The sequence below is a fragment of the Pan troglodytes genome, chromosome 22 (assembly GCF_028858775.2).
Source record: "Pan troglodytes isolate AG18354 chromosome 22, NHGRI_mPanTro3-v2.0_pri, whole genome shotgun sequence".
Taxonomy (NCBI): Eukaryota; Metazoa; Chordata; class Mammalia; order Primates; family Hominidae; genus Pan; species Pan troglodytes.
The window spans coordinates 45,564,126-45,578,336 of NC_072420.2; the positions used below are offsets into that span (position 1 = coordinate 45,564,126).

At 54.7% G+C, this 14,211-nt stretch overlaps 1 protein-coding gene and 1 long non-coding RNA gene across 8 annotated transcripts in view; one reads left to right on the forward strand and one right to left on the reverse strand.

Moving 5' to 3' along the window:
- The window catches only part of ITGB2 (integrin subunit beta 2), a 46,119-nt gene extending 32,211 nt beyond the window's left edge, over positions 1 to 13,908 (reverse strand). The window contains exons 1-3 of one of the 5 annotated variants that reach the window (XM_063803346.1): positions 10,874 to 11,144; positions 10,377 to 10,700; positions 2,513 to 2,742 (exon numbers count right to left, since the gene is read on the reverse strand). The gene's annotated coding sequence lies outside the window, so the exon portion shown is untranslated. Of the gene's footprint in view, positions 1 to 2,512; positions 2,743 to 10,376; positions 11,145 to 13,744 lie in introns of those variants that run through there. The other 4 variants (XM_063803345.1, XM_063803344.1, XM_016938394.4 and 1 more) reach the window with 4 other exon arrangements.
- LOC100614323 (uncharacterized) lies at positions 2,664 to 11,659 on the forward strand. Of its 3 annotated transcripts, none has more exons than XR_010154430.1 (5): positions 2,664 to 3,046; positions 8,595 to 8,729; positions 9,351 to 9,393; positions 9,580 to 9,669; positions 10,078 to 11,659. It is a non-coding gene; the product is annotated as an uncharacterized LOC100614323 (long non-coding RNA). The 3 variants fall into 3 exon arrangements; XR_010154432.1 differs by lacking the exon at positions 9,351 to 9,393 and adding an exon at positions 4,615 to 4,685 and having other exon boundaries at positions 2,709 to 3,046; XR_010154431.1 differs by lacking the exon at positions 9,351 to 9,393 and having other exon boundaries at positions 2,728 to 3,046.
- Positions 13,909 to 14,211: the final 303 nt, after the last annotated feature.

Sequence of the window (14,211 nt, forward strand, 5' to 3'; positions counted from 1 at the left end):
GGGGCCCAGCCTGGGCCAGAGTGGACAGACCTGGGCCTGGCAGGAGCCCTGGGGAAGTGAGTTCAAGTTACATGGTTGACTATAGAGACAGCTGGAGTGCGCACAATTGGCCAGACCACCCCTCCTGTTTCACAGATGGGGAAACTGAGTCGCCGGGGACCAAATAGCCTGCTCACCCCATGCCCCTTCCAGACAGGGTGCAGACAGGGCCCCTCCCATCTCCTGGACGGCCGCGGCCCCTGTGCAGAACTTCCTTCATGGGCACCTCGCTGTCTGGGGGCCTCTTCCCCAGGGAGTCTCCCGGTGGTGGCCGTGTTGCCTCGGGCTCACTGTGCACTAGGCAGGTCATGTTGATGCCGCCTGAGGGGCAGGGGTTACCACGCCGTGGTTCAGGTGAGAAGCTCGAGGCTCAGGAGTGTCCAGCTGCCTGGGCAGTGTTTGGATCTCATGCCAGCCCCTGCCAGGAGGCCCAGCTTCTCCAGCCCAGCCCACACCCACCAGGAAATGCCCCGATTTACTCCCTTGGGGCAAAGGCCCTTGGGTGGCTGAGCCTCCCCTCTCCCAGCACTCGGAGCTGAGCCTCCCCTCTCCCAGCACTCGGAGCTGAGCGTTCCCCTCTCCCAGCACTAGGAGCTGAGCGTCCCCTCTCCCAGCACTCGGAGCTGAGCGTCCCCTCTCCCAGCACTAGGAGCTGAGCGTTCCCCTCTCTCAGCACTCAGAGGTGCCTTCGGTTGCTCATCAGTTCATTTACTGCTGGGAGTGGAAACTCATACGCTGAGTGGCAGTGACGCTGCGGAGCTGACACCAAACCCCACAGCCCGCCCGGTCACCTGCTTCACCGAGGGCTACAACCTCCCCCAGGGTCAGGTGGCCACAGGGGTCCTGGCCATGTGGGACATCCGTTCTGTGGCCCTGCTCAGGATGGCACCCGGCGGGGACTGGCCCTGGGGCCGAGGCATGGGCTCAGCCGCCGCCCTGCAGGGACGCAGCCAGGGACCTCTTCCTGGCAGAGGGACTCCCCCACTCATCCCCAGAATACTGAGGGGCACGCTGGGTGCCAGGCTGGCAGGGACCCTGGGGATTCTGCTGTGAGCTGGATGGGGCGGGAGTTCCTTCCTAAAATGTGGAGTCTGGAGGCCACTTTTGGTAAAGTGCTGGCCCCCGGGGATTCTGCAGTGAGCTGGGCATGGAGTCGCAAAGCCGCTCATGGTGAAGCGCTGGGGTGACGGCAGACAGCCCAGAGCTTCTAGCAGCTCATTTCTGTGAAGCCTCCAGAATCCGGCCTCAGCCCCCAAACCCGCAGGCGTCGCGCCACCATCACGGGGAAGGCGAGTGACAGCGAGTGTCCCCTATGCCCCCACAGCTCGCTCCCAGGCTGTGCTCTCCGGCCATCCCCCCCTTCCCCATTGCAGCCATGCCACCCCTCCTTCTCCCCACCCAGGAACTGACAGAGGAGAGGGGCCCCGGACGGACAGGGACAGCAGGGCAGAATCCCAGCTCCCAGATCCAGGGGAGGGGGGATTGGGTGTGGGGACGGTGATGCAAGGGGTGGTGCCAGGGGTGGAGAATGCATGGGGAGGGCTGGCCCCAAGAGTGCAGTGTTGGGGGAAGGGGGCCAGGTGGGCCTGGGACCCAGGGGCGTGGCTTCAATCCCCCTCCCACCAGGACCTTGGGAATGGCCTCCAGTAGCCTGTTGTGGGGAGGCCAGGGTCACCAGCTGAACCAACTCGACCAGAATCGCACAGCAGTGCCCGCTCCCCTACAGCAAGACGTCACCCAGGGGTCCCCACGGAGGAGGCAGGGAAGCTCGAGGGTCCCAGAGGACCGTGGAGCATGTGCCACACCACACCACACTACACTACACATGTGCACCATACATGTACATACAACAGACTCCCCACATCACATACGCACACTTGCACACCACACATGCACACACACACCACACTACGCTATGCCACACACGTGTACCATACATGCACACCATGCCACACTACACACACGACACTATACACCACGAACCACACCACACCATATCACACACCACACACTGCGAGTCGATCTGGAGATGGAATCACTGTAGCCAGGCAGGGCAGCATGCAGACAGGAGGGCCTAACACAGGCAGGCGCAGCAGGTTCACAGAGGAGGCCCCGGGAACCTGCCTCCTGCCCAGCCCGGAGCACCAGGATCCCCCAGCCGTGCCCCTAGGGGCTTGTGGGCCCAGCCTCCTCCTGGCCTTGCCGGCCTCACAGCCCCTTGTCCTCCCATGCTGGCCCCATCCTCAGCCGCAAGCGCTCCCAGCACACCATGTGGCTCTGCTCTTGGTGGCAGGCACTTCCCCTTGCCGGGTCTCAAAGGGGACCCTGGAGCAGACGGTCTGGAGACCCCTTCCTGCCAGACACCCCTGGGCCGGGGCCATGAGCAGGGCCACCAGGGTCACTCCAGGCTGGGGCAGGAGAGTGCTTCCCTCCAAAAATCACCGTGGACATAGCGGGGCCTCTGCACACTCACCCTTGGTGCTCTGGAGTCCTCGGCGGTGCTCCTGGCTGGGCGTGGGGGCTTCGCTACCAGTCTGCCCTGGGTCACGTCTAGAAACCTCAGCTGGAGGCGCGGGTCCTAAAGTCCTGACACTTCCTGTTCCTCTCAGCTCCTCCTTGGAGGAAGTGGTGGGTTGCACCACCGTGGCCCTTCACCCCTGCCCCTCTCCACTCTACAGCGGCTCTGATGTCAGAGAGCGGCCCCTTGAGACAGGTGGGACATGTCATTTCTCACATGAGGTCCCGGCGAGAAGGACCTGCCTCCATCAGATTCACACTCGGGAGAGGGGCCCGGCCTCCAGGAGCGCCAGGCAGAGGAGAGGGCACCCATTAGGAAGAAGAACACAGAGGCCATGGGAGTGAAAAGTTTGATGCTGGAAAGCAATAGTAGCACATTCTGCTACAGAGCGGAATGAAAAACCCTGGAGAGCAAATTCCTGAGCCAGAGAATGGAGCGGAGGAACCAGCCAAGGAGGATAAAGAGATGGGAACAGGCAAGAAAACCTGGGTGCGTGCACACATTGACATCCACCTGCATGTGGGGGCGGGAGGGGACAGAACAGGGACAGCGAGGAGGAGACACTCAGGTCACAGGAGGAAGGCTGCAGATCTGGGCGGGGACGTGGATTGCGAGGCCACTGAACACCCCAGGGATGGATGGATGAGGTCCTGTTCACTAGGGACATTAGGAGGATACCACAGAACACGAAAGGGAAAATACTACAGGCTCAGAGAGAGAGAGAAGGGAGAGGAGGAGAGGGAGGAAGAGGGGGGAAAGAGATTATACCTAGAAAAAAAAAACCCAAATCAGACATCTTCAGAGCAAGGACTCAGACACATTACTACCCTAAACTCTGTTTTATTTATTTATTTTTATGTTTTCAATTTTTTTTGAGACAGAGTTTTGCTCTTGTCACCCAGGCTGGAGTGCAGTGGCGTGATCTCGGCTCACTGCAACCTCTGCCTCCCGGGTTCAAGCAATTCTCCTGCCTCAGCCTCCCAAGTAGCTGGGATTACAGGCACATGTACCACCACGCCTGGGTAATTTTTGTACTCTTAGTAGAGACAGGGTTTCACCATGTTGACCAGGCTGGTCTTGAACTCCTGGCTTCAAGTGATCCATCCACCTCTGCCTTCCAAAGTGCTGGGCTTACTGGCGTGAGCCATGGCTCCCGGCTCCTAAACTCTGTTTTAAAGATGTCTTGCAGAAATAGACATGAAGAAATCCATGAGAAATACAAGAGCAGATGATACAAAGTTGGGCAAAGAAATAAGCAAAAATTATGATGTCATAACCTGTTGATTTAAAAAATAGTGGTAAAAATATTAACGCTGTGAAACAAAACGCCTAGAGGACTGGGTTGGGAGGGGCCAGGGAGCACATTGCCATTCCATCCTATCTGGGGAGGAATATAGATACTTGTCAGTGGGCATTTTGATAGAAAATATCTAAGCATATACGCTAACAATTCAAGAGTCTCCTTAGGAATAAAAATAGCATGTATATACCTGAAAAAAAATATGACAAATCTTTATTTTGGGCGTGGTGGCTCACACTTGTAATCCCAGCACTTTGGGAGGCCGAGGTGGGAGGATCACTTGAGCCCAGGAGTTCGAGACCAGCCTAGGCAACATTTGGAGACCCAGACCCTCATCTCTACAAAAAAATGTTCTAAGAATTCGCCAGGCATGGTAGCGCGTGATATGGTCCAGGCTACTTGGGAGGCTGAGGTGGGAGAATTGCTTGAGCCCAAGAGGTTGAGGCTACGGTGAACCATGCTTACACCACTGCACTCCAGCCTGGGCAACTGAGCAAAAAAAAAAAAAAAAAAAAAAAAAAAGGCAAATCCTTTAAAAGAAAAAAGTAAGGGAAAATAGAACAAACAAGAAAGGTAAATAAAAACCAAACAATAAAACATTGGGAATAATTTCAAACCCATCAGGAATCACAGCACCTGTGAATGGGTTACATTTTCCTGTTTTAAATCAACAAGGTCTTGCATTGGGTTTTAGAAATAAAGAGACAAAACAAGTTCCAATGAAATGTTCTCTGTCAAGGGTATCTTCTCATTACAGACTTAGCCTAGAAAATAATGAAGAAGGACAGAAAGAGAATATCATTCTACTACACCCGCTGATGACTTAAAGTAAGCAATGACCATCGCTGCGAACATCACGGACGCAGCAGACATTATGCACACACCTTTAATGAATTAGTCTTGATGAAATAACAATAGAAATCAAGAAAAATAGAAAGAACAAATGTTACTATTGAGCCTGAATCAGGTCGAACCTTTTAGATCTACAAAGAAGCATCAGGAGGGTGTGTTAGATGACATCGTAGGGATGCAATTAGCAAAATCCAGGCTGAAGAAACCCTCACAAGGCAAACGGCAAAGTACAAGAGGAGAGACGAAGGGAGAGAGACCCTTTAGATTAAGAGATTTAATCTCTTAATAGAACCAATTGCAATGCATAGACCATATTTTAAAATCATTGTTAATTGTTTTAGGTGTGACAATGGTTTGTGGTTATGTTAAAAAGTCCCCATCTTTTAGAGTTACGTGTTGAAATATTTGCAGATGGTGCAGTATAATGTTTCAGATTTATTTCCCAATAAAGAGGGTGGGTTGGGTTGGGGGAGAGTCGGGAGAGGTGTTGATACAACAAGATCACCTGTGAGTTGATTATTTTTGAAGCCACTGTTGGGGACATAGGGCTTCACTAAACTATTCTCTCTACTTTTGTAGATGTGTGAAATTTTTTGTAGTAAGATTAAAAAAACATTTCAAGGAAGTGTAAAGTTATTATTTCGCGGGTATAAAGTTTCCGTTTTGCAAGATGAAATGGTTTTGGAGAAGTTGGTGGTGATGGTTGCACAGTACTAAGTGTCCTTAATGCCACGGAAATGCATAACTTCAAATGGTTAAAATGGTGAATTTATGTTATGTATATTTTATCACAATTAAAAAGTAAAAAGTGTAAAGAAGGCTCTCTATCAGATAAACTGTTAAAAGAGAACACTGAAGGCTGAAAATAAAGAAACGGAAAATACACGTATGTGCTAGAAAATACTAACGAAGATATCGTGTAACATCAAAAAGATAGAAATCAAAGCAAAATGCATCAAATGGACAAAGGAAGATGTAGCCAATGAGAGTCAGAATCCACAGACAGTTCAGCAGCCATAATCCTTTATGTGCCAAACTTCAAAATATATAAAACAAAGACTGACAAATATATAAGCAAACTGACACAGCCCCAAACAGCAAATATCTCTAACAGATCTCTCTCAGAAATAAACACATCAGGCCAGTCGTGGTGGCTCACACCTGCAATCCCAGCACTTTGGGAGGCTGATGTGAGTGGATCACCTGAGGTCAGGAGTTCAAGACCAGCCTGGCCAACATGGCAAAACCCTGTCTCTACTAAAAATACAAAAATTAGCTGGGCATGGTGGCACATGCCTGTAATCCCAGCTACTTGGGAGGCTGAGGCAGGAGAATCACTCAAACCTGGGAGGCAGAGGTTGCAGTGAGCCGAGATTGTGCCACTGCATTTCAGCCTGGGTGACGAGAATGAAACTCTGTCTCAAAAACAAAAACAACAAACAAACAAGAAAAAATCAAATAGAAATGCAAATTTGGCAGGTAGAGAATTTGAGGAGTGTAACCGTTCGTCTCCAACTTAAACACAATTATGTTACAAAGTGGGACAATGATAAACACATAATTACTAGACCGCAAGGGAAATAACCACATATTCCAAAGCACAAAGATCATAAGGAGGCCAAATTCATGGACACAATTGAATGAAATTAGATGCTGGCCAAAGGATGGCATTAAAGAAAAAAAAACAGCACTCCTGAAAAGTGGACCCAAATATAGCCTAGATCGCATACATCCATGGTGCCACACTCACGCTACGGGGTAATGAATAAGAGCCCTTGAAGTGCTGCTCTGAAGCCTTGTGACCCACAGGTCCGTAACACTGAGATTCTTCTGAAAAGCAAAATGTAGAAGGAGGCATTGCAGAATAACATGCACCTCGTCCCTGCAGACCCATACACCCCTAGAGCAGGACAGTGGTTACCTCTGAAGACAGAGAAGGCTACGGGCCTGGGAGATGGAAGCAGAGGGCTTCAAAGTTCTATTGTAGAGTTTTCTTTACTAAAAAGGAAGAAAAAGTTCTGGGCAAGTCAGGCAACAGGTTAAGATTTGGTAAGATGAGAGGTAGCTGTTTGGGGATTGGTGCTAGTGCTCTCCATGCTGTTCTGTATTCTTAAAATAGTTTATATCTTTTTTTTTTTTTTTTTTAAAGGAGCTAGGAGGAAGTGACTGCAAATGAGCAGAAGGATCTTTCAGGGGGTGGAAATGCTCTGAAATTAGATTGTGGTGATGATTGCACAATTCCGTAAATTTTCTTTTTGTTGTTGTTGTTTCTTTCTTTCTTTTTTTAATAGAGACTAGGTCTCGCTACGTTGCCAAGGCTATGGTGAGCCAAGATCACACCACTGCACTCCAGCCTGGGTGACAGAGTAAGATCCTGTCAGAAAGAAAGAAAGGAAGAAGGAAGGAAGGGAGGGAGGGAAGGATGGAAGGAAGGAAGGAAGGAAGGAAGGAAGGAAGGAAGGAAGGAAGGGAGGGAGGGAGGGAGGGAGGGAGGGAGGGAAAAGAAAAGAAAAAATAAAAGCTGAACTCACATGAGAACCACAGCCCACAAGAGGCAGGTCTGGACTTGTGGTCTAACCCTAACCAGACTGACTGCTAGCAAAACAAAAAGATCATTGTTGTCCAGAGGATTTTAGTAGAATCCAGAGTCTTATTAAATAACATTCAAAATGTCCATGATACAACCCAAAAATACTCAAACAGCAACAAAGAAAACCTTGAGAACTTGTAAGAGAAAAGATAACTAATAGATGCCAACTCTGAGATAATCTCAATGCTGAAATGATCACACGGAGCATTAAAACAGCTGTTAGAGGCCGGGTGCGGGGGCTCACGCCTGTAATCCCAGCACTTTTGGAGGCCGAGGCGGGTGGATCACGAGGTCAGGAGTTCGAGACCATCCTGGCTAACATGGTGAAACCTTGTCTCTACTAAAAATGCAACAACAACAAAAATAAATCAGTAAAAATAAAATTAGCTGGGCATGGTGGCGGGTGCCTGTAGTCCCAGCTACTCGGGAGGCTGAGGCAGGAAAATGGTGTGAACCTGGGAGGCAGAGCTTGCAGTGAGCCAAGATCGTGCCACTGCACTCCAGCCTGGACAACAGAGCGAGACTCCGTCTCAAAAAATATATATACAATAAATAAATAAATGAATTAAATAAATAAATAAAGGCTGGTGGAGGGAGTGGAGGGGAGGGGCTAGGGACCGTGGGGCTTCCCAGAGCCGTGACCTTGCTATGGGGGGACCCAGACCTCCATTCTGGGGACTCACTCAGCACTCATCTTACTATCCCCCATCTGACGTGCCTATTGCACAAGGCTGGAAGTCAGAGGCTGTGCACGTTTTTCTTTGTGGAGACAAGTGAGTAATTGGTGCGTTTAGTGTAAAAATATCAGGTGTGGCTGCACGGAGTGAAAAATCACAGGCTCCACGGAGCCGGGAGGCCTGCTGCCCTGCCCTCTTGCTTTGATGAGGAAATGGCGACCACAGAAGGAAATGTAGTACCACCGGCAACCGGCATCCGTGGGGCCACGCCGGGCTGCTTCCCAGGGCCCTCCAGCCAAGCAGCCACAGGAAAGAGTAGATGTTGATCCCAAGCTAGGACTGAGGAGTCCGTCCCTAAGAGCCGAGGGAGTCAGGCGGGCGAAACTGGCCGCATGTCTGGGTACAACTGCTCCGGGTTTCTCATCTGCTGAATCACCAAGCTAGGTTCTGAAGCCAGGCGTGAGTGAGCAGGACTGGAGCAGGATTCTGGGAACAATCTTTTCCCTCCAGTCAGCCCAGAAATTCCATTTGCAGTCACTTTCAGTTATGTATTCCAGAAAACTACCTGCTGTCATCAGGGGTTGGTTGGTTGAGCCTTTCCCTGTGCTTGCCTGGCAGAACTGTGTGCTCTGAGGCTGCCCGACCCTGAGCTCCAGAACAGACCATCGAGTTCAGGAGACAAGCATGTCAGCCATGACACAAGGCAGATGAGAGGGACCCAGCGTCCACACGTGGAGGCAGCAGGGGCAGCCGGTGAGCATAGATGGGGAAGGAGATTCAGAGCCTGAGGGCTGCTCTCCTGCCCTCCCATACTGGACGCTGGCCTGGGCCCCCCAGCTTCCCTTCGCCCAGCTTCAATCCCCATAACACACAACCCCAGAGCTTGGGAAGAAGGTCTCTCTGTGACAGGTGGGATTCTGGAAATTTCCACGGAGGAGACCCCATAGGAGCAGGGTTTGAAGGTCAAGAAAGATGCTAAGGGTGGAGAGGGCCAGTGGGGAGGGGGTGGTTCCAGGCTCACTTCACAGAGGTGCTTGGGGAGCTGCAATATTTTGGCGGCACTAAGGGAAGAGTCAGGTCAGTGAGGTTCATAAGGGATGAGAACGGGGTCTAACCAGCCCTGGAGACCCCTGGGGTCTGGCCCCACGGGGAGATGTCCAAGTGGCAGAAAGCCCCTTCCTGCCTGGAGAGCACCCCCACGAGGACCCTGGGGGCCACCCGGGAACCGCTGCTCCCTCCCAGTCACTCACCACACTTCCCTCTCCCGCCCACCCTCCAACCTGCCTGCAAATTCCCCTGCAACCCAACTCTGGTCTCCTCCCAACCCTGCCCCCACGTAGGCCTTTTTTTTTCTTTTTCACTTCTTCCCCCCAGTGACTTCCTTCTGCAGTGTTGATTCAGCTCCCTTTGAAGGCGGGTGAGGCCTTTTGCAGGCTGGGGGCGGGGGCGGGGGCGGAGAAGAGGGCTGCAGGCAGGGCTGGCAGAGGGGAGGAGGTGACACACACTCCCTGGAGGCGAGTGGGGAGGGCTCGGGGCAGGAAATGGAGTTGGGTGCCCCAGGTGGGGTGCTCCAACAAGCTCTTTCTCATGGGATCCCCCACAGATCCATACAAACAGGCCGACCATCAGGGCTGGTCCCAGGCCACCAGGCCGGGTGCAATGCAGAAATGGAGATCTGCCCCGGGGAAGGCAGGTGAGTGTAGGAAGGAGGGAGGGCTGCGAGAAGCTGGGGGCAGCCTCCATCCCCCTGTGGCCTGGGTGGGCCTGTGCCCCCCACCCCCCGATGCAGCTTCCCACACTGGGAGCACAGTTCCTCCCTCCTCTGCCTTCCTCTGCGTGGTGTGGCTCCTCCTTGAGGGAGAGAGCTGAGGAGGTGGCATTCTTGCTTCCCTGACTCACCCAAAGGAAGATTTCACAGCCCCTGGCAAGGGCTGCCAGACAGGCTCACCTGTCACCCCCTGTCCAGGGACAGACTGACCGGTAGCCTTGGCTGGGTGGGGAGTTATGCTGGGAAGGCTTCCAGGCCCCCTGGGGGTGGGAAGATGCTCAATGTTCAAAGGAGATGGAACAAGGAAAACAGTTAAGCAACGATGGACTCCAGGGGGAAAACTGGAGGAGAAGAAACTGTAATTCCAGTCCGTCCACATGGCCCAGCAGTGAACGACAATTGCATGGTCAGAGAGAGCAAAAGCACCAAGCCGACTGAAAGCAGCTCGAATGCGGTGGGGCAGTGGGAGATAATGCCTCATCTACCAAAACAAGGTCTGCCACCTTCACAGACCACTAAACCTCATTCCTCCACCCACCTCCCCACCCCCACGAAGGCCAACTGACCAGAGAGCAGGGCTCCCGAGGGTCGGGTCAGGTCGGGTCGGGTCGGGTCGGGTGGGTGCCTCTTACCCTAACTGAGGCTCTGCCCTGGACTCGGAGTCCACTTGCTGTCAAAGCATGCCACTCTTCTTTCTGATACTTGACATATTTCTTTTCCCGTTCAATTCATGGTTTCCGCCCAAACGGAGCCACGCAAGGACGTCTTTGGGGATGTGTCTCCAAGAAAAGTGTGGGCTGCCTTCCTCACCCTGGATGCCTGTGGGCTGCCTTCCTCACCCTGGATGCCTGTGGGCTGCCTTCCTCACCCTGGATGCCTGTGGGCAGCCTTCCTCACCCTGGATGCCTGTGGGCAGCCTTCCTCACCCTGGATGCCTTTGGGCTGCCTTCCTCACCCTGGATGCCTGTGGGCTGCCTTCCTCACCCTGGATGCCTGTGGGCTGCCTTCCTCACCCTGGATGCCTGTGGGCTGCCTTCCTCACCCTGGATGCCTGTGGGCTGCCTTCCTCACCCTGGATGCCTGTGGGCAGCCTTCCTCACCCTGGATGCCTGTGGGCAGCCTTCCTCACCCTGGATGCCTGTGGGCTGCCTTCCTCACCCTGGATGCCTGTGGGCTGCCTTCCTCACCCTGGATGCCTGTGGGCTGCCTTCCTCACCCTGGATGCCTGTGGGCTGCCTTCCTCACCCTGGATGCCTGTGGGCAGCCTTCCTCACCCTGGATGCCTGTGACTTGGTTTCCATGGGGGCTTCCTAAGCTCAGGGACCCCAAGCCTCCATCAAATCTAATGACCCGCCCTGTCTCTGAACACACCTGTGTTGTCCCCGAGCCCCTCACCAACCCCCTCTGCAACCCCGCCCACGCATTTCCCATCCTGAAGGGTCCAGCTCATAGGCCGGCCCATGTGTTCCCTTTACCCCTGCTTTGTCCCTACCTGGTGGGGAGCTGTCCCTTCTGGGCCCTAGTGTGGCACTTCACACACAAATGTGTCCTGTGGGTGGTATCTGGGGCCTCCCCCTGCAGTGAGGGGATGACCAATGTGCAGAGCTCACTGGGCCTGGGTATGGGCTCGGGTGGCACAGAACAGAAAGTGCTCCATAAAAGTGAGCTGCGATGCGGAGGTGGGCAAGCTCTTCCCTGGAGGGGGAAGAGCTCTCAACCCAGAGGGATCTGACCAGGAAGGTTCACCCCGCCTCCACCCAGGAAGCCCCTGCAGACAGTATGTGTTTTAGGCTTTGCTGGCCAAATGGTCTCTGCCGTGACTACTCAGCTCTGCCATTGTGGCAGCAGAGTGACCATAGACCTTCTGAAAGTGAATGAGTATGACTGTGTTCCAATAAAACTTTATTGACAAAAACAGGTGGAGGGCCAGCCTAAGGGCCCAAGTTTGTAGGTCTCTATTCTAGACCAGTGATTCTCTGGAGAGGAATGGGGCATGGGGAGTGGGGACAGTGTGTGGGAGAAGGGGTGGGACACAGGCACGTGGGAATGGTGCGGACATGGAGGACATTGGAGGCGGGGAAGAGCTAGAGAACCTAAACCCTGACGCTGGACCCTGGTCAACACTAGGTCTCTCCACAGCCTCCTCTTTTAGCCTCTCCCTCCAGTTTCAAAATGACTCCTCCTCTGAGGGGACTCAGGCTCCCCACCCAGCTCCCCAGTTCCCACCAGAAACCCCAAGTGGGTGTTCCAGCCTCTGCCCCACCAGGCCCCCATGGAAGGCAGCACCGCCAGGAAGGGACCTTTCCTCACTGCCCCTCCCTCTTCCAGTTCTGAGTCCTGGCCCGGAGATGACCTCTCAACCCAGAGGGACCTGACCAGAAAGGTCCGGCCCCCTCCACCCATGAAGCCCCTGAAGGCTGGAGGGCAGCCCTCCCCCCTCCCTCCCCCTGTTAGTTTTTCTTTCTGATAGAAACAGCAGCAACCGCTAGGCACCTGCTAGGCAGGGGGCTGCACAGCCTCAGGTCAGTTCCTGAAAGGCACCTTTTTCCATTTGTAAATGAGGTGACAGGTCTGCCTCCCAGGGATGAGCAGATGAAGGGTTGGGAGTGCAGAGCCTGGGAACACGGAGTGGCAGTGGGGACCGGGGCCCAGAGGCTGCTGAGTGAGGGAAGGCTAGGGGCAGTGAAGCTGGTGAATGAGGCAGGGGCAGAAGACAGGATGGGGGAACATGCCCAGCGAGGCTGGTGAATATGGCACCGCAGGGGCGGGGAGGGCAAATATGCCCAGTGAGGCTGGTGAATGCGGCAGGGGCAGAGGGCGGGGAGGGGGAAGATGCCCAGCGAGGCTGGTGAATGTGGCACTGCAGGGGTGGGGTGGGCGGATGCAATGATGAGCACTTCCTCCCTGGGGCCAGCAGAGCAGGGGTGAGGCTGAGTGGGTATATTACTCCGATTTGGGTGGGACCCCATGCAGTCACACGTGGGGGACGCAGGGCTGACAGCCTTGCATGACCCTTTCACACTTTAGCCATAGCAATGCCAAGCCCAGAAAGGCTGCAAGGCCCTGGGGAGAACAGAGGCCCCGGAAGGGGTGGCCAGCTGGGCTTCACTGCAGTCCTCACCAGACAGGATTGAGATTTTAACGTGTTAACTTGTTTTCTGTCTTTTCCAAATTGTTTATGGTAGCCATGCATTAATTTTATAATCAGAAAAGCATGTTATTATAACTCAAGTTAAATGGCTCCAAAACAAAAGCACCCAGACCCCAGAGCCTGCCCCTCTCTAGCTGGAGAGAGGGACGAAGGATAAGGAAAAGGAACGGAAAGCTGAAAGGACCCCCGGGCTCTGGAACCCGACCCAAGGGTGATGCCGCCAGGGCTACCAGGAAGCGGCTCCGTGCTGGGCGCAGCCGGTCTCCTACCCACCCCAGCACACCTCAGCCCCCAGCCTCCTCCTCCCGCGCCTCCCCCGCCCTCACCACTTCCTCTCAATGGTCCCTGGGGATTACAGCACGATTATTTTTATGGCAAGAGTTTCCCAATGCGGAAACTCCACAGCCCCAAAGAGTTTGCATCTGAGCTGCCTGTAGCATCCTGGGGCACGGACAGGCGGAACCGGGCCATCAGCCGTCCCTGCGCACAGAGGCGCACAGATTGGATCCGGCCTCGCAGTCCCAGGAGCCAAGAGGGGAGGCACGCGTGCCGGTTCTCGGAAATTCATTATGGGAATGTGCGCGTTGTGGAGATGCTCAGACCGCGAACAGTACTGCGGGAACCCAAACGATCGTTTTTAACCCCAGACATCCCTGAACCAAAGCCAAAGTCTACGGGTCACTGGGGCAGAGGCCGCCCGAAACCAGCTGTCCCCTCCCGGCCTAGGCGCGCCAGGTCCCCGCCCAGCCGGGGCGATCCTTTGGTCGGACAGTGAGGTTGGGAGTCCACCGCACCCAAGTGCCGCCGCATCCACCCGGCGCAGGCGACCCCCGACGGGCAGCCGCTCACCTTCTCCTGGCCCCGGGCTTCAGGAAAACTGCCTGGAGGTGGCCCGGGTCTCCCTAGCGGAGGCTGGGCGGCGGGCTTCGCGCCTGCCTCAGTCTCCCAATCCGTGGCCCGGGGGATGGAGCCCGCTGCGCGCAGAGGCTGCGGCAGGTCCCAGCCAGGTGCCCTGGAACGTGGCTCCTCCTTCCCTGAGGCGCTCCCCTGGGCACGAGGATGGGTCTCGAAGAAGGAGGAAGCCGCCTTCCCTCACCCGCTGTCCGGAGCTGCTCAGCCGGTGCGCGGAGCCCCCCCCGCCGCGGACACCACGATCCGACCCCCACCCTGACCCCGACCCAGACCCCCACCGCCCGACCCCGGCCGTATTCCGTTGCGTTTGCTCCCTGCCAGCTCCGGGGCCACCACTGAGCACGCGCTGTGAGTAGGCGCTTCCTGGAGCTTTTCCTGGGGGTCCTCAGAAAAACCCCTGCCGT